This window comes from Chiloscyllium punctatum, chromosome 44 (genome assembly GCF_047496795.1).
Source record: "Chiloscyllium punctatum isolate Juve2018m chromosome 44, sChiPun1.3, whole genome shotgun sequence".
NCBI lineage: Eukaryota > Metazoa > Chordata > Chondrichthyes > Orectolobiformes > Hemiscylliidae > Chiloscyllium > Chiloscyllium punctatum.
In genome coordinates this window covers 7,641,809-7,663,264 of record NC_092782.1, presented here as the reverse complement: position 1 = coordinate 7,663,264, position 21,456 = coordinate 7,641,809, and the positions used below count along the sequence as shown (strand labels likewise).

The 21,456-nt window shown below is 42.2% G+C and overlaps 1 protein-coding gene across 3 annotated transcripts in view; it reads right to left on the bottom strand.

The window, feature by feature from the left end:
• The window catches only part of LOC140466695 (non-muscle caldesmon-like), a 212,816-nt gene extending 193,116 nt beyond the window's left edge, over positions 1 to 19,700 (bottom strand). For 2 of the 3 annotated variants that reach the window (XR_011955261.1, XM_072562164.1), the window contains exon 1: positions 19,526 to 19,700. The gene's annotated coding sequence lies outside the window, so the exon portion shown is untranslated. Of the gene's footprint in view, positions 1 to 19,106; positions 19,126 to 19,525 lie in introns of those variants that run through there. The other variant, XM_072562166.1, reaches the window with a different exon arrangement.
• Between the last annotated feature and the right edge of the window lie 1,756 nt (positions 19,701 to 21,456).

The following is a 21,456-nucleotide window of genomic DNA, read 5'->3' as shown; positions in this document are numbered from 1 at the left end:
CAGCCCCAGCCTATCCAACCTCTCCCTACAGCTCAAATCCTCTAACCCTGGCAACATTCTTGTAAATCTTTTCTGAACCCTTTCAAGTTTCACAACATCTTTCTGATAGGAAGGAGACCAGAACTGCACACAATATTCCAACAGTGGGCTAACCAATGTCCTGTACAGCCGCAACATGACCTCCCAACTCCTGTACTCAATACTCTGACCAATAAAGAAAAGCATACTTCTTCACTATCCTGTCTACCTGTGACTCTACTTTCAAGGAGCTATCAACCAGCATTCCAAGGTCTCTTTGTTCGGCAACGCACCTAAGGACCTTCCCATTAAGTGCGCAAAACCTGCTAAGATTTGCTTTCCCAAAATGCAGCATTTATCTAAATTAAACTCCATCTGCCATTCCTTAGCCCATTGGCCCATCTGATTAAGATCCCGTTGTAATTGGAGATAACCTTCTTCGCTATCCACTACACCTCCAATGTTAGTGTCATTGGCAAACTTACTAACTATACCTCTTATGCTTACATCCAAATCATTTACATAAATGATGAAAGGTAGTGGAACCAGCACCGATCCTTGTGGCACTCTACTGGTCACAGGCCTCCAGTCTGAAAAACAACCCTCCATTACCACCCTTGGTCTTGCAGAAGTGAAAACCACTGCAAGTGCAAAAACATTGTTGTGTGTGTACTACAGACGTCCAAAGAGTCAGGGAGAGACAGAATCAAATATATATTCAATATTTCAGAAAACGACAAGAAGAATATGGCAGTAATAATAGGGGACAGTACTATTTAAATATTAACCAAGATAGTTTTAGTGTGCAAAGCAGGAAGAGGGCAAAATTCTTCAATTGCATTTCGGAGAACTTATTTATAGCCACTATGGTAGACAGCTCAACAAGTCACCGAATATTTGGAAATGAGACCAGGCAGGTGAAAGGCATATCATCAGGGGACTATATTGGAGAAAGTGACCTTAATTCTATTAGTTTTAGGATATGGTTTGGATAGTTTTAGGATAGTTATGGAAAAGGATAAGGACAGACTGAGAGTAAAATTTCTAAACTGGAAAAAGGTTACTTTTACCAAGTTAAGATAGAATTTTGCTGGTGGACTGGGAGCAGTGACTTGCAGTGCAATGGGAGGTATTCAAGGAGGGAATAGCGAAACTACCGGGCAAATATGTATGGACCCACACCACATGGGCACAGTGCTCAATAAGTACTTTGTGGAGAAACTGGATAGGCTGGAGCAACAAAGATTGGGAGGAGGGTTTATGAAAGTGAATTTGCCGGGGCGGGGGGGAGATGCGGATAGACAGGGTGGATAGAATGACACCTTTTCCTTTAGTACAGGAGTCAATAACCAGAGGGCAGAGATTTAAGGTAAGGAGGTAAATGGCTAAAAGTGGTGTTGAGGAGAACCTTTCTTCCCCAGAACATGGTGGGCGTCTGAAACTCACTACCTGAAAGCATTGGTGTGTCAAAAACTCTTGTATTTGTATTGTTATAGCCTCCAGGGGTAAGGGCCAAACTGGCATTAGCGTGGTCAGACCTTTGTTGATGGGAAATGGCTTCCTAGATGTTTAGAGCACAGGAGGAGTCCATGAGACATCGCAAGTAACTATGGACTGGTCAGGTTAACACTAGGTAAGGATTGAGAAACTGAACTCAGAGAACAAAAATCAACAGAAACTTGGAAAAAATGAGCTATTCATGGCACCTGGATTTGTGAAAGGCAAACTGCACTTGGTGAATTTAATCGAACTGTTTGATACAGTAACTGAGACTGGTTAACAAAATGGAGACTCATAGAACTGGCTAATTGGTGTCAGCATGGTTATGAAGATTGGTTTAAGGACAGCAAATACTGATGTACGCTAAATGGGTTGCTTTTCAGACTGGACTACGGTAGATGGAGACATTAACCAAAAGTCAGTAGTGGACTAGTAATTTTTCCTCACATATACAAAAATGACTGACACTAGGAAATGGGGATAAATTTTAAAACTTGTCAGTGATTCCAAAATTGGCAATGTGGCAAATTCCTGGCATGTCTTTGCATAGAATTTTTTATAAAGTTTGTACTGATTGGGTGCACACCAAATGCTGACCAGTCAGGCCAATCTGTGGCTAGCAGATTCTCCCACAGCAGAAGCAACACAAAAAGGTACAGTCACTGCTGGGTACAATTAGATTGATCCTTTCCTGTTTCATGGTGCTTCTTTGCTCTGTCTGAAATGTGGCTGTTGCACTCCCAATCTAGCATCTCCAGGCACTAAGACGTATGGCCTGCACTTTGCACTTTTGACAGTCAATGGGTCACACAGAGGAGGATTTCTTCAGGAACTTCTTGAAAAGGTTTGCTTGAACCCCCTTTGTTCCATTCACCAGTGGTGAACTCTCCATATAAAATGATTTTGAGTAATTTTTCACTGTAACTCATCTGGGTCACCTGACCCACTAACATAGTTGGCTTGCATGAGGGTGGCCTCTATGCTGGTGTCATAGAACATAGAAAAGTACAGCACAGAACAGGCCCTTTGGCCCACGATGTTGTGCCGAGGTTTAATCCTAATGTAAAATATAATAACTTAACCTATGCACCCCTCAACTTACTGCTATCCATGTACATGTCCAGCAATCGCTTAAATATCCCCAATGATTCTGCTTCCACCACCACCACCATAGCTGGCAACGCATTCCATGCATTCACAACTCTCTACGTAAAAAATCTACCTCTGATGTTTCCTTTATACCTTCCTCCTAATTTCTTCCAACTATGACTCCTCATAACAGTCAAGCCTGCCCTGGGGAAAAATCTCTGGATATTGACTCTTATCTATTCATCTTGTATATCTCGATCAGGTCTCCTCTCTTCCTCCTTCTCTCCAGAGAGAAAAGTCTGAGCATATTCAACCTTTCTTCATAAGGCAAGTCCTCCAGTCCAGGTAGCATCCTGGCAAACCTTCTTTGCACCCTCTCCAAAGCCTCTGTATCTTTCCTACAGTAGGGTGACCAGAACTGGACACAATATTCCAAGTGTGGTCTCACTAGGGACTGGTAGAGCTGTAGCAAAACCTCAAGGCTCTTAAGCTCAATCCCCCTGTTAAACAAAGTCAAAACACCATTTGCTTTCTTTACAACCCTATCCACTTGGGTGGCAACTTTGAGGGATCTACGTACTTACGCACCCAGATCCCTCTGTTCCTCCACACTGCCAAGAATCCTGTCTTTAGTCCTATATTCAGCATTTGAGTTCGACCGTCCAAAATGCATCATTTCGCATCTATCCAGGTTGAACTCCATCTGCCATTTCTCAGCCTAGCTCTGCACCCTGTCTATGTCACGCTGCAGCCGACACCTCCAACCTTTGTGTCATTTGCAACGTTTGGCATCAGTGACTTTGGCTGTTTCTAAGATTTCACTGTTTGTGCTGTGCTTCTGCCAGAAGCTCTGGAGGACGCTGCAGAGGTCGGGTTGTTGGAAGTGGTCCGGAAGATGCACAAGATGTCAGTACAAGGATCCATGATCCACACAGGAGGATGATGAAGGCCATGGCTTTGTAGACCCTGAGTTTGGTCTGTGCTCTAAGGCTGTGGTTGCTTCACATTCATTGATAACAGTCTATTAAATATGCTGCTTCCTTTAGGAAGTCTGTTGTCCACTGCCTTTTCACAGTGGCATCAAAAAAAGGTGATGTTTCCCAAATTGGTGAACTGCAAGACAGCATTTTCAGTTCCATCACAGAAAATGCTGGTGGTCTATATTTTTCCTGGGATGTAGTTAATGTTGATTAGTTCTTTAATCCAATTTTTTTTTTAAAGAGTTCAGAAAATGAGTTGTTGTGTAATACACACTTGACTGAATAAGATCAGGGCCAGCACATTGGCAAGTCAGAAGGAACTCTCTCTTCTGCGGGACTTGTTTGTACTGATGTCCATGAAGCTGCTTCATTATGACCAGCAACCTGGGTAGCTATTAGAGTCTAACTCTGCTCACAATGTCGAATGGTGAGCTTGATAAAAGTAATGCACAGGCCCTGATTTTGCTCATGACTCTTTTTTTTCTTGTATCGGGTCTGAGTACATGCCTGTGGCGTCTCTGTTTTGCCCAGGAACCACACAGGCTCCTTGGGAGGATTAAATCAAACAACCGCAACACACAGCTAGGTTGGCAGAATAGTCAAGTGGTGCATTTTGGCAGAAGAAGAGGCGACACAGACTTTAGAACACAGGACATCGAACAGTACTGGCCCTTCAGGCCATTGATGTTGAGGGAGCTAAGGCTGTTCTCATTGGAGCAAAGTAGGATGAGAGGTGAATTCATAGAAGTGTATAAGATGTTGAGAGGCATAGGTAGAGTGAATAGGCAGCGACTTCTTCCCAGGGCAGAAATGGCTTTCCCTTAATTTTAAGGTGATTGGAGGAACGTTTAGAATCATAGAATCCCTACAGCGCAGAAACAGGCCCTTTGGCCCAACAAGTCCACACCAACCCTCCAAAGAGTATCCCACCCAAACCCACAAGATGTCAGTACAAGGATCCATGATTTAGTTTATCCCACTCGAAGATCAGATGAACCTACATACCCCTCATTGTACTACCTTCCATGTACCGATCAAAGAGTCGCTTAAATGTCCCTAATGTGTCTGAGTCTACTATCACTGCTAGCAGTACATTCCACTCACCTACCACTCTCTGTGTAAAGAACCTACCTCTGACATCTCCCAGGGCAGCACAGTGGCTCAATGGTTAGCACTGCTGCCTCACAGCACAAGGGACCCGGGTTTGATTCCAGCCTTGGGCAACCGTCTATGTGGAGTTTGCATATTCTCCCAGTGTCTGCGTGGGTTTCCTCCGGGTGCTCTGGTTTCCTCCCCAATGCAAAGAATTTGCCCATAGTGTTCAGGGATGTGTAGGTTAGATGCATCAGTCAAGGGTAAATGTAGAGGAATGGGTTTGGGTGGGATACTCTTTGGAGGGTTGCTGTGGACTTGTTGGGCCAAAGGGCCTGTTTCTGCGCTGTAGGGATTCTATGATTCTAAACGTTCCTCCAATCACCTTAAAATTAAGGGAAAGCCATTTCTGCCCTGGGAAGAAGTCGCTGCCTATTCACTCTACCTATGCCTCTCAACATCTTATACACTTCTATGAATTCACCTCTCATCCTACTTTGCTCCAATGAGAACAGCCTTAGCTCCCTCAACCTTTCTTCAGAGGTCATGCCCTCCAGTTCAGGCAGCATCCTGGTAAACCTCCTCTGCACCCTCCCTAAAGATTCCACACCCTTCCTAAAATGAGGCGACCAGAACTGAATACAATATTTCAAGTGTGGTCTAACCAGGGCTCTATAGAGCTGCAGCATAACCTCGCAACTCTAAAACTCAATCCTCCTGCTAATGAAAGGCAACACATCGTATGCCTTCTTAACAACCCTAATAGCCTGACTTTATGACACCGCTGGTAAAAACAATGACTGCAGATGCTGGAAACCAGAGCCTAGATTAGAGTGGTGCTGGAAAAGCACAGCAATTCAGGCAGCATCTGAGGAGCAGTAAAAACGACGTTTCGGGCAAAAGCCCTTCATCAGGAATACAGGCAGAGAGCCTGAAGGGTGGAGAGATAAGCTAGAGGAGGGTGGGGGTGGGGAGAAAGTAGCATAGAGTACAATAGGTGAGTGGGGGAGGGGATGAAGGTGATAGGTTGGGGGGGTGGAGTGGATAGGTGGAAAAGAAGATAGGCAGGTAGGACAAGACATGGGGACAGTGCTGAGCTGGAAGTTTGGAACTGGGGTGAGGTAGGGGAAGGGGAAATGAGGAAACTGTTGAAGTCCACATTGATGTCCTGGGGTTGAAGTGTTCCGAGGCGGACGATGAGGCGTTCTTCCTCCAGGCGTCTGGTGGTGAGGGAGCGGCGGTGAAGGAGGCTAGGACCTCCATGTCCTCGGCAGAGTGGGAGGGGGAGTTGAAATGTTGGGCCACAGGGCAGTGTGGTTGATTTGGTGTGGATGTCCCAGAGATGTTCCCTAAAGCGCTCAGCTAGGAGGCGTCCAGTCTCCCCAATGTAGAGGAGACCGCATCGGGAGCAAAGGACACAATAAATGATATTGGTGGATGTGCAGGTAAAACTTTGATGGATGTGGAAGGCTCCTTTAGGGCCTTGGATGGAGGTGAGGGAGGAGGTGTGGGCGCAGGTTTTGCAATTCCTGTGGTGGCAGGGGAAGATGCCAGTTTAGGAGGGTGGGTTGTTGGGGGGCATGGACCTGACCAGGTAGTCATGGAGGGAATGGTCTTTGCGGAAGGCGGAAAGGGGTGGGGAGGGAAATATATCCTTGGTGGTGGGGTCCGTTTGGAGGTGGTGGAAATGTCGGCGGATGATTTGGTTTATGCGAAGGTTGGTAGGGTGGAAGGTGAGCACCAGGGACGTTCTGTCCTTGTTACGGTTGGAGGGGTGGGGTCTGAGGGCGGAGGTGCAGGATGTGGACGAGATGTGTTGGAGGGCATCTTTAACCACGTGGGATGGGAAATTGTGGTCTCTAAAGGAGGAGGCCATCTGGTGTGTCCTATGGTGGAACTGGTCCTCCTTTACAATAAGTAATATTGGTGGATGTGCAGGTACTGTTGTAAAGTGAGTCGAGGGGCAGAGGGAGCTTGGAGTCTGTATGCATTATCTATTGAAGAACATAATGAGAAGGGTGATTGGGTCATAACTAAAGTATTGCGTCCAGCTCTGGTTATCTCACTTCAGGGTAGATGGGGAGGGCTTTTGAGAGATTGTAGAGGATATCTACCAGAACAGTTCCAGAAATGGAGGATTTTAAACTGCAAAGTTCGATTGAAAATGTGGGGGTAATTCTGCTTGGATTAAAGTGGAGACAATTCCACAGTGGCATACAAATTTACAACGGGTTTAAATAAGAACAGAAGCACTCGGAGCAGGAGTAGGCTCTCTGGCCCCACAGGCCTGCTCCACCATTCAGTAAGATCATGGTTGATCTTTTCACGGACTCAGCTCCACTTACCTGCCCACTTACCATGACACCTAATCCCTTTACTCGTCAAAACGCTATCAATCTTTGCCTTAAAAACGTTCAACGAGGTAGGCAAAGAAAGGCATACAAGGAGTGAAGGACACAAATACCATTTGCTGCTCTATTCCATTCCTCTTTTGCTGCTCTATTCCATTCCTCTTTTGCTGCTCTATTCCATTCCTCTTTTGCTCTCTGATACTCCATTCCATCCTAGTGCAGTGTTCTGTTCCAGGGCAGTTCTGCTGCGAAAGCCCATCCCTGTAATATCTTCTATTATTACAGGCAAATCTTTCAGGCTATTGGGACAGCTTTAGAGGCCGCCCAGGCTTGAAAGTAAGAAGAATGCTGGTGGATAGATATTGCATCATGTTCCTGTCACTTGCTGCTTTACTCCTGGGGCAGGTCAAATGTGATAGCAGCCACTCAATTATAAACATCGAACAACCAACTGAACAGCCCCACGCCCCCCCACTCCCCCAAGGAAGAAGCCAACTTATCGGATCATCCCCAGTGAAATCCCTTTGGCCCAACAGTGCAGGAGTCTGACCCTGCATCTCCATCCCAGCAGCGAAAAGCCAAAAGTACAGCAGGACAGATCCTTATTGTACAAATGGATTCAAGAACAGCTTCTTCCCCACTGTTATCAGACTTTTGAATGGACGTCTCAAGGTAACCCTGATTGATCTCTCTCTCTCTCTCTATTTCTCTGCGCCTTCTCTGCGGCTGTACACAGTAGCCTGAACTCTGTTCTGTCACCCTGATGCACCTTGTATGATACAATCTGCCTTCATAGGATGCAAAACAACATTTTTCACGGTAACCCAGTACATGTGACAGACAACAGTAAATCAGTGAAAACCAATAAGTTGCAAAGATGCACTTGTCAGCTTAATGCATGGCCAGGACAATAGGCTGGATCAATTTAGATCTTTCTAAATTGGCTGTTGTCAGAGAATGGTGTCACTACTTAAACTGAGTACCAAATGATGGAAGGCACTTAGTTACAGTGCTCAGTTGCTAGTCGCTACAGTGATGCTTAAACAGCTTACACGGGTACACTACTTCCTCAGCTTAAAGGTTTAGTTCAGAGGGTTTAAATGCCTACTAGTTGTAACAAGAGCAACACCAATTACATGTTCCTCCATAGGGCAGGAAGGAATTGGAGACCAGGTGCCAACAGTTAGTCTAATAGCAACAGAGCAGCTTTCTTGGCAGGAGTGTGTGATGATGCCTCAGAAGACTCCAGTTTCCCCAGCAGTTCAGTGTCAAGTCTGTATGCTCATGGTGCCAGGCCATCTTCATAGTGCAGCAAGTGGTCCTCACGGCCATTGCTCAGCAAGATGTCAATCACCAGAGTCCTACTCTCCACCTGCCTCTAAGAAACCCAATGGGCCTGTCCTAGCACAATCCAGACCTTTACACATTCATCAAACCCAGTGTAAAATCAAGCAAATCACACTCTGTATTCAGTGTGCTGCTTAATAACAGGAAAGAGAAATATGCTTCTGGAGAACAGAATTTCTTGGAGGATAGAAAATGTTTGATGGCAGTGAATGTAGTTAGTTTCACTGTTAACTTCTTCTTCAAGCAGAATCGGTGTACACTTCTCAATGGTCAAGAAGCTTCTAGATATGAAGGTGCATCAGTGCCCACAAATCCATATGTTTTATGGACTGATATTTGATAAACTATTTGTCACTATAGTTTAGAAACACCTATTTATACTGCAAGCTTATTAAGTTTGTGTGAAACTCTACTTACTACTTTAGTAGAGATTTTAACCTTTTCACATAAAGCACTTAATGCCTGCATTTTAAAATAGCAGATAGGGAACTGTTAAGAAAAGATTATCACAAAAAATAATTTCTAGACTCACATCTTGAGGGGGACTAATATTTAACGGCAAGGTGATCAAATTTGAATGTCAGCCACTGATTTCTATCTTTGAAAACAACATGATCCTAAAGTCTGAAAAAAAAAATTAGCTCCAATAAGATTATCCTAAACAAGCTCTGCATTATGATTCGAAAAATCTACCCTCACATCATCATTTTTCACACTCTGCAATACATTTCTCACCAAACATGATCACTTAGAACAAGTATGAGCTTGTGATTTTAATCATGTTCCCATCCTTTCCTACAGCTGAATGCATGAGGCGAACTCCCTTAAAAAAAAACCCAGAAAGGCAACATACATTAGCAGCTGATTATAGTTCAAATATGTCTGTACTTGGTTTTGAGCTCACTTCACATCCATCTAAGGAGTTCAGAGTAACTTGGCAAACCTCCTCCCTCCCACTAGATCTTTCCATGGTTGCTTCACACAAAAATGCCTGTTCACATTTGATAGGCATTCAAAGTTTTTGACTTTAATCTGTCAAAAAAAAAGAGCAAAATCGCTAATGAAGAACGTTAATGGAATATTGTATTGCTTCATAAATATCAGCAAACCATTAATTGCATATTTTAAAATACCACATCAGGGTAATTTCTGCCTTTACTATACTGTGACTCAATATTTTTGGAATGTACAAACTAAGTTACCTTGAACATCACCAGAAGAATGTCCGATGAGAGGTCTTATACGGTGAAAGAGAACAGAACATATTATGCCCTTGTTGGTGAGGGGCAAAATTCATTACCAGTTAAGGAAATCAAGTCATTGTTGCTCCCTATATATTTAAACTACGCATTGCTATCCTAACCTCTTAAAATTGCTTACTGTCAATGTGTTAACTATTGGGTCATTTTAATAAGAATGAATGGAATAGCTGTTGTCAAATTGTCACTTTGCATTACCAACATCAATCCACAGCAACAATAAAATTAGTTAATTTAAAATACAGGATGTAAAATCTTTGGAGTTGCAGATACACTTTAAAGTGCAGCTTTTTAATGGTTAAGACACACATCAGTCTAATTATTTGCCTTGAACACAGTCAACATTCAGCAACAGAGGAATAATTTTGTTTCCCCATTCGAAGGACAGGTGAAATGTCTTCTAACCTTTAGACACTTTGCTTCAAAGGATGGCTGTGTGAACAGATTCCAAATACATATCTGACCGAAGTGGATTGTAGTTCACTGATGGCACTCACGCATCAAATCAATGGCGAGTTCAACTCTCATTCCAGAGAATTAAATGCAAAAATCTAAGTTGGTAGCTCAGAGTTTGCTGTGCTATTGGAAGATCTATCTTTAGATAAAATATCCTAACGTACAATTTAGATTAGTTATAAGTCTGAATAAGTTCGTCCTGATCTTCTAGCATATATGTTGATTCCTAAATCCACACAATTGAGTCAGATCTCATTGTTATCTGTTCAATTTAATTGGCATAAACTGGCTGCCACTATTCCTATATTACAACAGTGACATTGCTACAAAAGCGCTTAATTAGCTGTAGGTACTGCTGAGATAGTTAAAGTTACTATACAAATGCAAGTTCTTTCTCTCCATGGGAAAATCTTCACCAAATCACATGCCATTTTCATTTGAACAAAACATTGAATGGTCTTGTGTAAGGAATTATGAGAGCAATCATCACATCAACTACAGAATTTCAAGGCTACAGTAGCAACTCATCACCATCATAGTATATAAAATCCCAGTGAAATCAAGGACGTTTGCTCCCAGTTGGATGAAGATACAACAGAAGAAGTCAAAAGCAAGGAGCGTTAATGGAAGAATGCACATTTTTTTTAAAAAGATGGAGCTATTAAAAAGAAACAATTTTCTGAGCTCCTTACAATGACTGACTTTGTTCACTAACAATGATTAAGAATTGCCAATGAACTGTCTAAACTTAAAAGGAGTGAAAATGTTTTGAAAAGTTCAAAAATATGAAGCTACAGTTAGGTTTTCAGTATCCAAGTCTTTGTTTAATCAACATCTATTATGAAAATTAGTACATAACACAAAAAACAGATACTTACAAATGGACCTCCTATGTATAAAATGGGTTAATCTTCCTTATTTAACTGTTACTCTCGATCATGATTTTGTTTGCCTTGAAATGCTCATTATGCAACTCTTAGCACAGTCAGCCAAAGAATCAATGCTACCTTTTTTTTTATTCATTTACAGCATGAGGGCATTGCTGGCTAGACCAGCATTTTTTGCCCATCCCTAATTACCCTGAGAGCAGTTAAGAGTCAACCACACTGCGGTGGGTCTGGAGTCATATATCTGACAGACCAGGTGAGGATGACAGTTTCCTTCCCGAAAGGACATTAATGAATCAGATGGGTTTTTCTGACAACCGACAATGGCTTCATTAGATTTTTATTTCCAGATTTTTTTGTCCCAGTGAATTCAAATTCTACCATCTGTTGTGGCAGGATTCAAACTCAGATCTGCTGAATATAAGACACAGGAGCAAAAATAATTGGGCCATTCAGTCCAAAACGTCTGTTCCTCCATTCAATCAGGGCTGGTAAGTTTCTCAACCCCATTCTCTCAGTCATTATCTGAGTCTCTAGATAATTATTAACAATCCAGCGATAATAACTGTAGGTCATTACCTTCCCTCTCAAAACTAAAGGAGTGCCATCTGTTTAATACTTGACTTGGCGATCCAACTACCATTCATTACTGCTTTCAAAAAATGTTTGAGCTTTTCCAAACATTCGACTGGCAGCACTGGACCTGATCTTCATATCACTGCTGGTGGTATTCAGAATTTCAATGCTCTGCTTGTATAGACACAGCAGACGGTCAAGGAGTTTAGAAGAATGCAGTAACATTCCAGATGAATGCTGGTGGGAGACAATAGGAAGCAATAAAGTTTAAGGAGTACTAAATGTTTCAAGGGAAAAATTACCCGACTAAAATTAAATGATGTCAAGATGAGTAGATTAGGAGAACAAAGATTCAGATTGCACCAAAGGAGCGGTGAAAGTAGAGAAAAAAAAAGAATCGAGCAATTCCTTTAGGGTATAGAATGCGTGTGAGTGTAGGATATTCCACGTGTGAGACATTTTATTGTATAAAATCAACTAAATAAAGCTGGTGAATTATAGGAATCAGCTGTGGTCGCTGTTTCTTTCTCAACTTGTAGAGGACTTGAAATGCTGATAGAATTCCTCGTAATGAGCTTTGGAGAAACTTTCTTTAAATTAAAACATGCACATGTTTTCTCAGCACTGAACAAAAAGCATGCTAAGCTGAAAGATAAGCAGGAAATAACCAGTAGTCCAGGGCACCAACTTTGTTTATATTCAAAGTTGTCCTATGGTCAAGGTACATGTTGTATAGACCAGAAGCCAACTGCTCTAAGCACATGGGCTAACTAGCCTCTTTAGAAAGTTGAGCAGGGGGATTTCATTGAAACATGTAGAATACTGACAGACCTGGATAAAGTGGATGTGTAGAAGATGTTTCCACTAGGACCCGAGGACACAGCCTCAGAGTGAAGGGATAACCCTTTAGTACTGAGAGAAGGAGGAATTTCTTCAGCCAGAGGGTGGTGACTCTGTGAAATTCATTGCTGTAAAGGGCTTTGGAGGACAAATTATTGAGCATCTTTAGGACAGAAATAGATAGCTTCAGTTGTGAGTATTCACTAGTAAGGAGTTCAAGGATTACAGAGAGATGGCAAGAGAATGGACCTGAGTAACATATCAGCAAATAGCAGAGCAGACTCGATGGGCTGAACGGCCTAATTCTGCTCCTATATTTTATGCCTTTGTTCGGTACAGCTGAGAGAGCAGATGCATGCTCAGAGCAGTCTTTCATTAAGTTGTCCATTTAATGCCTTCTGCCACAGAGCACGTCTTGACTCCAGTCTCATGCACAGGATTCTTGAGGCTACTAACTGGGAAAAGAAGGGACCTAGCATCTTTGTTACAATTTTCAATATCTTCCATAGGCTGATAAAGATGTAAAGCTGATCCTTGAATTCACCAGTTTTATTGTTGAATTGGGATACTTTCTTTAGTGCACAAATAAAATGTAGGTTTCCCCAGTGGTTATGAAAGGCCAAGTTGATATGTTTAACTTTGATGTTCATTAATTCAGTCTCCACCGAGGTCATCTGGAGTGGGGCTTGACTTCAACGTTTCTGTCTCAGAATATTACATTTAAACCAACCATCATTCTGCCCTTGCATCTGTACTAACATACAATCAGTACTAATGTGTTTCCATGTTAGCCTAAAAATATAGATCGAAACTTAGGCAACATCGTATTCCTTGCCTGTAAGCCCCTATTTTCCTTTCCCAAATGGAGATATAGCATCAGAACTGGTCACTGGAAGGAAGTGCAAGGAAAATGAAGGAATCAGTTGTAAGTATTCACTTGTCTGGTCATCATTGTTAGATGAGGAGGTGCTATTGGATCATTACAGGGCGAACCCTGTATCCGCAGGTCCATTTACTGCAGTTTCAGTTACCCGCCGTTTACTGTGGCCCAAATATATTATAGGGAACATTCCAGAACCAGGGACCGGGGGCTGCTGAGAGCAAGTCTTGGAACGTATCCCCTGCAGGTATGACTAGACTCTTGTATTGCCTTGTAAAGTGCTGTGTGTCTTTACACACTGGACTACATACAGAAGTGTCAGCCAGAAACATTACCAGGGTGCAATCTTTGATATTCTAAGGAAATATCTCAGTTCTGCACCAATTTAGGCCTATCTGTTCAATTCCTATACTGCTGCACCAATATATTTGACTTAATTTGCTGAAACACATTACAAAAGAGAATCTAAGACACAGCAAACCAGTTGTCCTGCAATAAGAAACTGGCTTGATTATGAATCCCAAATCTAACCTGAAGACTTCGCTGGACTATTAACTGAAACTATAAGTTGATTTACATTAGCTCCTCAAGGACTTAATGATACTGATTTTCCTTGTCTTTCTATCAGACCTCCACTGTAATCCTTGTGGTGCTGGGCCCTAACCTTTAAAAACTGGTTTTGTGACAGGGCAATTGGCAGGGAATCCTTCCACTTGATGAGCATATTTCCTTGGCCTTAAGAGTTCTGGAGTAAGACTGGCAGCAGTGAGATGAGAAAAATCAATGGAAGGATTAAAACTGACACCAAAAGATAAAGTACCTTGTGCTCAGAAGTACTGAAAATGGTCACTTTTCTCTAAAATGTCATTATCAAGCCCCTAATCGAGGAAGCCAAGAGAAGAATTAAAGTAAAACTTGTGTAACTCCACTGCCTTCAGGCATCCAAGTACATGGCAGTGTGAAGCAGAGAGCTACAATGTCTGCTGGCCATCAATTGCCCTCCAATTGGCCACACATTCCTCAAATCCCAGCAGAACTGGTGCCAGCAGGGGAGCACCAGCAGCTTCACTGTGCAACTACAATACAGCCTCTCACTTGGCATTATTGTGTGGTAATCCATTGTGGCTTTTGAAGCTTAAAGGCTTCCTCCACAGTTAATACTCTTGCTGTATATCCCACAAAGATGATGGCTTCTTCTCACTAGCCAATGTTCCCATCCATCCCACTTCAAAGATGCTAGTGCATCTTCAGATTTCCGATTCCTCATTGCAGGTTGGAGAGATTGGGCCATGTAATTTGGGCCAGAAAATCAATGACTGACAATAAAGACCCTTAAATGAAGTCATCCAGATTCTCTGCTGGCCTCTCCGAGCAAGCACAGCATTATGACCCTCCTAGCCTCTGTCCAGTTTATGATCCACTTGAAAATGTAACTCTCCTACCAAAGTATCCGTAAAAGGAATGTCTTTTTTTTAATGAAGACAAGGCTATTCACTGCTATGAAGCAATGGAATTCTTAAAGAATTAAGCGACACAGTTACAATGCTTGATGAGTTCCGCCTGGTGCCTATTAATGGATTCAATTTTGTTTTACAACTTCCAGCTTTAACCCAAAATATGCCATACAATTCAGTGATTAAGGTCTCTGTCCAAAAACACACACATTTCAATACTAATAGAATGTAAACCAAACTCTTTGGCCTGAATAAGTATTCCTAAGCTTAATCTTGAGTGCCATTATGACCTTGCAATGAATGACAATGAAACACTTCTCTCAGACTTTGTTTATAGTTTTAATAATATAATCAAAAGTCACTACAAATCAGCAACATTCAAGGTCCATCTTTGTTTGCTTTCCTTACGTACTTTGTCAGAGTTGGCAGTGTCAAACAATGAGCGGTGACCAACACCCATGGTCCAGCTATGTGATGCTCCCACGAAGGAATATGGCAATGCTATATGTCAATTCTCTTCTGACTTCTCCCTCCAGTCCTTCTTTAGTGAAATAGCAATCAGTTCAGTGGGGTCTGATGTGGACAAGGCACCACTTGATCAAAGACCTCATGCATTTATATTAGGATTTAGAGTGAGATGGTACAGTTGCTATGTAAATGCCGGTTGACTGCAGAATCAGGCTATTTCTGAAGAAATGAGACAAAAATTATTTGTGAGGAGAGAACCTCACTCTACTTGTCTTCAGCTTTAAATTGCACCTCATTTCCAATAAATTTTGGCTTTGCACCAAATCCAAAGTTGTGCCAAGAGACTACATCCAGAATTAGCCTCGAGTAATTTGTAGGCATCTGACTAATTAGATATTGCAAACAAACAAGTTCTTACTCTCTACATAAGTCAATGGGACCTAAATAATGCAACCACATCAGATTTCTTTTTAAGATTTAGGTTTTATTGTCACTCAAGTGCAGGGTACAAAGTACAGTGAAAAGTGTACAATGTTGCCACACACAGCAGCATCCTTGGTACAAAGTACCTAGGTACAAAATCTTAGAACAGAAATAGTGAAATAAAGAACTAAGTTAAAAAAATTCAGCACTCCAATCCTCTTAATAGAAATATTCAATGACATTAGCTATTTGAACAATTTACGAGGAGCTGAGAAACCAGCTCAGCAGTGTCACCGTAGCCGCTCCAGACCTCAAAAATAGTCAAGTACCCTACTTGGCTTCTTCCTTTCCACCTGACGGTCACCAATCCGGCTAAGACAAGCTACGGCTGGAATCTTGAAGAGGCCTCAGCAGCTCGCTGGAGAGCTGGCATGAGCCTCAGACACCTCTTAAAACTATAAGACATAGGAGTGGAAGTAAGGCCATTCGGCCCATCGAGTCTACTCCGTCATTCAATCATGGCTAATGGGCATTTCAACATCACTTACCCGCACTCTCCCCGTATCCCTTAATTCCTTGTGAAGTTAAGAATTTATTAATCTCTGCCTTGAATGACATTTAACGTCCACGCCTCCACTGCACTCCGTGGTAATGAATTCCACAGGACTATCACTCTCTGGCTGAAGAAATGTCTCCTCATTTCCGTTTTAAATTGACCCCCGCTAACTCTAAGAGTGTGTCCATGGGTCCTAGTATCCCCGCTTGAAGGAAACAAATTCCCAGCATCCACTCTTTCTAAGCCATGCATTATCTTGTAAATTTCTATTAGATCTCCCCTCAACCTCTAAACTCCAATGAATACAATCCTAGGATCCTCAGCCATTCATCAAATGTTAGGCCAACCATTCCAGGGATCATCTGTGTGAATCTTCACTGGACACGCTCCAGTGCCAGTATGTCCTTCCTGAGGTGTGGGGCCCAAACTTGGACACAGTATTCTAAATGGGGCTGAACCAGAGCACTTACTGGGAAGACCCACCACATTATGTAGCACTCAAGCATTTGACAGGCCAGCAGTAGGCCCTTCCACCAAGTCAAGGACCCTGAGGGTGAAATTTCTGCTCACAACTGGTTTAATAACAGCAGCAGTGGGATAAGGCCCTTACGTCGGCATTAACTGCTCCCCTGAGGACTCATTGGCAGTGAAGTGGGAACATTGTCAACATGCCTTCTCACCATGGATTGGTGTAGAGGAACAGAGACAGTCGTATTTTCACCCACCAACTACTAAATTAAGAGGAGGCAGTGGCCTAGTGGTATTATCGATGATCTGTTAATCCAGAGACCTGATTTAGAATCCTACCACAGCAGATGGTGAAATTCGAATTCAATGAAAATCTGGAATTAAGAGTCTAATGATGAGCATGAATCCATTGTCAGGAAAAACCCATCTGGTTCACTGATGTCCTTTATGGAAAGAAACTGCTGGCTTGGCCTACACATAACTCCAGACCCAGAGCAATGTGGTTGACTCTCAGCTGCCCTCTGAGCAATTAGGGATGGGCAATGCTAGCCTAGCCAGCAATGCCCTCATCCCATGAATGAAGATAAAAGAACCTGCTTGACCTGTGTAATAAATTTGCCATGGGTGAGGGCTGAAGATTTTGACTGAGGTGTGTACAGTACGTGCATGAATGCACATTGGGAGTCAAGGCTTGTAGGCATCTGTAATTAAGTTTAATTCTACATGGGTTATAACAAAGCCAGCTAGGAAACTAACATGTACACAAATGCTAAAGTTCTGTGATCACAGTACATTCACACAAGCTCAGCATTGATTCTGGCTTCACAGAAATGCAGAACTTTTGTATGTAATCAGGTAACTGCTCAACAGTACATACAGTAACATTCAAGAGAGCTACAGTCTCTTTCTCTCCAGTATCACACTGGGCCTGGCTACTTTTGGAATAATCATATTGTTGACGCAATGTGATGCTACTTCACACCAATGCTATGGTTGTGATTAAATCTAACCCTTAATGAGGAGCTATTAAACAGCACAAATGATTCCTTTACTCTTCAGCAGCACAAATCTTTCACATAATTAGGGTTCTCCAGTTCAGATTTTCAACTGGTTGTAATGCTTCAGCGGTGACTCCCTTGAGCGAAAGCCCAGACATCTATGCAATCCTGACTAACATCACTATCGGACAGATCTAATTAGGCTGGGCCATTTTGTGGTCTCTGGTTTGCATTGTAGGATTTTCAGCTATCTCAGTCAGAATGTCACAAAGTTACTCATAAAGAATATAAATCTTAAATCAAAGAATGCTTTCAAGCTGTCTAATCAAGGAAAGGTCTACTGTAATTAACAAAGAGATATAAACAAAATCCTCTACTAGTTATGCAGCGTTCAGAGTAAGGCCAGACTGATGCTTAATTTATATAATTTGTAATTTAAAAAAAAAATCTTCAGACAGTTTGCAGTCGTATTATTAAATGATTAGATTTTTGAGTCGGCACCACAATTATGTATTCTGCACTACTGGAACACAAAATCAAAGAATAATCAGTAACAAGACATGATCATAGATAAACAATTAGATCAGAATCAAAGCACAAACCAAATTTTGCATTGGCCTTAGAAATAGAACAAACTTAATAATAACTCAATGTTTAACCAAGCAAAGGCAAGTTATAAATAACCATAAACAACTGCAACCAACCGAGAGATGCAATGTAGTACATGGACCAACAAGTTGGACTTTTTCAACTTGTCCATGTTAAAGTCCCTCAGAACGATTTCAAATGCATACTTACATTCCATAGGTTAAACCCATCGTCTGTCACCAAGTTAAATTTGCTCCTTATAAGGCCTATGCATTGAGCGCATTCCCTTCATTTTTTCCTAACATGGATGCCTTATCAGATGTGGTTTCACAGAAGGCCAGCAAATATTTAGCTAACCTCTCTACTTTTCAAAATACTGGCATCCTGCCGGCCTTCCAAGAAAATTAAGCAAGGAGCTCGCTGGAGCAGACCACTCTCAAGTCTGCACCTTAAACCTCATCATTTTGCTTTGAGCTAATGCCTTTAACCACCCCCTCCTCCCTTCCCCCAGGCTGGAGGAGCTCACCCAACATTGGGAACATCAAAAAAAAATGTTGAGATGTACTGTGGGGTCATACAATTAAGAAATGCTCTTGGAAACCTTTTTCTTCCAACCGGGTGAGGGTATGGAAAAAGGGAGGTGTGGGAATAGTTGAATTATATGGGCATTGAGTACCAGCCTGACTCCAGCTCCCAGTACAGAGAACACTGCATTATTCCGGTTCGGATAGTGAACAGATTGGAGCAACTCCGAGGTCTAAAATCAGATAGCGACTTCACTATCAATTAAAATCGCCTCAACATGTCAACCTGACTGGAATCAGAGTCTGTCTTTCACTTATCGAGAACAAAAAAAAACCCGAGCTACACACTGACCATCCGCACTGCATTTCTCCTCCCAGTATCGATTTAAACTTTAAAAGAGAAGCAACAAGAGGCTCGCACGCAGTCAGCTCCAAGTTGATCTTGTGTGAAAAGGTTGCACTTTTGAGTTTTACTCAAACGCTTTGATCTCTCCCCTTCTCGCTGCTTCTTACTACCGACAGAACCAACTCAGCCGCCTTCGCAAATACTTCGAGCAATGTAACATTTCAGCATCGGCACACAGACTCCTACAATTCCCCTTTGTCAATACTATCCTTGCTGCATTCCAGAAACAGTCAAATCAGACGGTATTTCTGACTTCCTTTAAAGCGTTTAACAGAAGATAAGTTCTAGTGGATCTGCTCAATGCAAATCTTTAGTTTCTTTGAAGTCATGCCTACTACACGGAATACCAGAAGTCCATGTCTTACCTCTAGGTTCAGCGCTGGCCGGCTTTCAATACAAGCTAGACTTGCAGCCGAACTGCGAGGAAGCACAGGCAGTCAAAACACACACACATACACAGTTCTATTCAATAAAACTCCAGTCATGCTTACGCCCCTCCCAAAGTCAATGCGAAGTGAACACATCTCCCCTATGTTTACAGTTGACAGCCACTAGTATGCATTGTCTGTAGCTTGTTCTGATTAGGAGCCAATCAGTGTGTAAACCCACGTTTTGAGTCCAGCCTCCATCCACGAATGCCTGTCATTCCCCAGGCATGCTCAGGAAGCCACTCATCAAGAAACAAGACTTAAAAACCCTGAAAACGGTTGCTGGCTGCCAAAAATGTCTTGCTACATGCCCTTTTTTGGTTATCCTTTGCAGGGCCTCTGAAAGTAAATAGTCTGTCATGTACAATCATATACAATGCTAATGCCAGGGAACATGCATCCCTTTCGAGCTTTTATTTGGCCGACTAAAAAAAAATTCAAAAGAAGCAGAGACTTCAAAATTTGGAGCAATTATACATGTTTTAGCACAGGGAAAGGACAGAGATTAAAAGAGCCCTGAAATTTACATCAGTGCGCAAGCTCTTATTTTCTACAGCTTATTGGAAACACATGCCAGAGCTGAAAACGTCTATACATGACACCCTGGTGCAAATGTACTCCGAATAAATTGAGAAAACAAAAGAACCCTAACAAAATACAAGACGTTCTAAACGACAATTCGTTCTTTCTTCGTGGTTGCTGTGGACTAAAGATAAAAATAAGGAATAACGTGCAGTTTCATTCTGTGAGCCAAATTTCTGAGGGTCTCAGTTTGACAGTAACCCTTTAGGCCCCAAAGTCTGATCCAAAAAGGTCAGCAAAACATCTGGAACTTCTTAGCTCATTGAACACTTGATGTTCCCACTGCCGCCTCTGGCCTTGGAGAGATAGATGTGCCATTATTACAGCTGTGGGTTGCAAGAACATCATGACAATAATAACAGGGTACTGAAGGAGTTAAGACTCCAGTTTTGTGTGGACCCTACATTTAGTATATTGAAAGAGCATGTAACTAATGTTCTGTGCAAAATATCTGCTGGTTTGATCAAAAGTACACAACTGGGGAAGAAAAAAGAATCTTACATTTGATTTGATGCCAATCATGAAATGTAACAGTTAACAAAGTTATGTTTGAAACAACGTTCCTGTTCCATGTGCTAGTACTGGAAAATTAGCTTATACACAGCAAGATCCCACAACTAGTAATGAGATAAGTCACCAAATGATGTGTGGGGATGTTAGTTGAGAAGTTAACATTTGTCAGAACGTGGTGGAAAATTCCCTTGTTCACTTCAAAACACTGCTGTGGGATCGTCTCCATCCAATAACATCTACGTGCAGCAAGACCTGAACTAAACTGAGACTAGGTTGATAAGCAGCAAGTAATGTTAACATCACGCAAATGCAGGGAAATGACCACCTCTAACAAGAGAGTATCTAATCATCTTCACTGATGTTCAATAGCATTACCATTGCTGAATCTCTCATTATCGATATCTGAATTGGTGGGGCGGGAATGGTGTTTATTATTAACCAGAAACTGAACTGGACTGGCCATATAAATATCATGCTAACATGAATAGGTCTGAAATTGGACGTTCTGTGATGAGTAACTCATCTCCTGTCTCTCCAGTACCTGTCCACCATTATCAAGTCACAGGCTAGAACACTCACTACTTACCCAGATAGATACAGTTCCAACAGCATTTGATTGGAATCCAATCCACTCACTTAAGCAAACATTCCATCCATCACAAGCGCACAGTGGCTCCAGTGTGCACCATATAACAAGCTACTCTGCAGCAATTCACCAGGCTTCCTTTGCAGCACCTTGTAAGTGCTCTCCCTACAGATGCCAAGTTTTTATT